Consider the following 2,500-nt stretch of genomic DNA (forward strand, 5'->3'; position numbering starts at 1 on the left):
AACCCTAAACCCTAAACCCTAAACCCTAAACCCTAAACCCTAAACCCTAAACCCTAAACCCTAAACCCTAAACCCTAAACCCTAAACCCTAAACCCTAAACCCTAAACCCTAAACCCTAAACCCTAAACCCTAAACCCTAAACCCTAAACCCTAAACCCTAAACCCTAAACCCTAAACCCTAAACCCTAAACCCTAAACCCTAAACCCTAAACCCTAAACCCTAAACCCTAAACCCTAAACCCTAAACCCTAAACCCTAAACCCTAAACCCTAAACCCTAAACCCTAAACCCTAAACCCTAAACCCTAAACCCTAAACCCTAAACCCTAAACCCTAAACCCTAAACCCTAAACCCTAAACCCTAAACCCTAAACCCTAAACCCTAAACCCTAAACCCTAAACCCTAAACCCTAAACCCTAAACCCTAAACCCTAAACCCTAAACCCTAAACCCTAAACCCTAAACCCTAAACCCTAAACCCTAAACCCTAAACCCTAAACCCTAAACCCTAAACCCTAAACCCTAAACCCTAAACCCTAAACCCTAAACCCTAAACCCTAAACCCTAAACCCTAAACCCTAAACCCTAAACCCTAAACCCTAAACCCTAAACCCTAAACCCTAAACCCTAAACCCTAAACCCTAAACCCTAAACCCTAAACCCTAAACCCTAAACCCTAAACCCTAAACCCTAAACCCTAAACCCTAAACCCTAAACCCTAAACCCTAAACCCTAAACCCTAAACCCTAAACCCTAAACCCTAAACCCTAAACCCTAAACCCTAAACCCTAAACCCTAAACCCTAAACCCTAAACCCTAAACCCTAAACCCTAAACCCTAAACCCTAAACCCTAAACCCTAAACCCTAAACCCTAAACCCTAAACCCTAAACCCTAAACCCTAAACCCTAAACCCTAAACCCTAAACCCTAAACCCTAAACCCTAAACCCTAAACCCTAAACCCTAAACCCTAAACCCTCAACCCTAAACCCTAAACCCTAAACCCTAAACCCTAAACCCTAAACCCTAAACCCTAAACCCTAAACCCTAAACCCTAAACCCTAAACCCTAAACCCTAAACCCTAAACCCTAAACCCTAAACCCTAAACCCTAAACCCTAAACCCTAAACCCTAAACCCTAAACCCTAAACCCTAAACCCTAAACCCTAAACCCTAAACCCTAAACCCTAAACCCTAAACCCTAAACCCTAAACCCTAAACCCTAAACCCTAAACCCTAAACCCTAAACCCTAAACCCTAAACCCTAAACCCTAAACCCTAAACCCTAAACCCTAAACCCTAAACCCTAAACCCTAAACCCTAAACCCTAAACCCTAAACCCTAAACCCTAAACCCTAAACCCTAAACCCTAAACCCTAAACCCTAAACCCTAAACCCTAAACCCTAAACCCTAAACCCTAAACCCTAAACCCTAAACCCTAAACCCTAAACCCTAAACCCTAAACCCTAAACCCTAAACCCTAAACCCTAAACCCTAAACCCTAAACCCTAAACCCTAAACCCTAAACCCTAAACCCTAAACCCTAAACCCTAAACCCTAAACCCTAAACCCTAAACCCTAAACCCTAAACCCTAAACCCTAAACCCTAAACCCTAAACCCTAAACCCTAAACCCTAAACCCTAAACCCTAAACCCTAAACCCTAAACCCTAAACCCTAAACCCTAAACCCTAAACCCTAAACCCTAAACCCTAAACCCTAAACCCTAAACCCTAAACCCTAAACCCTAAACCCTAAACCCTAAACCCTAAACCCTAAACCCTAAACCCTAAACCCTAAACCCTAAACCCTAAACCCTAAACCCTAAACCCTAAACCCTAAACCCTAAACCCTAAACCCTAAACCCTAAACCCTAAACCCTAAACCCTAAACCCTAAACCCTAAACCCTAAACCCTAAACCCTAAACCCTAAACCCTAAACCCTAAACCCTAAACCCTAAACCCTAAACCCTAAACCCTAAACCCTAAACCCTAAACCCTAAACCCTAAACCCTAAACCCTAAACCCTAAACCCTAAACCCTAAACCCTAAACCCTAAACCCTAAACCCTAAACCCTAAACCCTAAACCCTAAACCCTAAACCCTAAACCCTAAACCCTAAACCCTAAACCCTAAACCCTAAACCCTAAACCCTAAACCCTAAACCCTAAACCCTAAACCCTAAACCCTAAACCCTAAACCCTAAACCCTAAACCCTAAACCCTAAACCCTAAACCCTAAACCCTAAACCCTAAACCCTAAACCCTAAACCCTAAACCCTAAACCCTAAACCCTAAACCCTAAACCCTAAACCCTAAACCCTAAACCCTAAACCCTAAACCCTAAACCCTAAACCCTAAACCCTAAACCCTAAACCCTAAACCCTAAACCCTAAACCCTAAACCCTAAACCCTAAACCCTAAACCCTAAACCCTAAACCCTAAACCCTAAACCCTAAACCCTAAACCCTAAACCCTAAACCCTAAACCCTAAACCCTAA

Source organism: Oryza sativa, chromosome 8 (genome assembly GCF_034140825.1).
Source record: "Oryza sativa Japonica Group chromosome 8, ASM3414082v1".
NCBI lineage: Eukaryota > Viridiplantae > Streptophyta > Magnoliopsida > Poales > Poaceae > Oryza > Oryza sativa.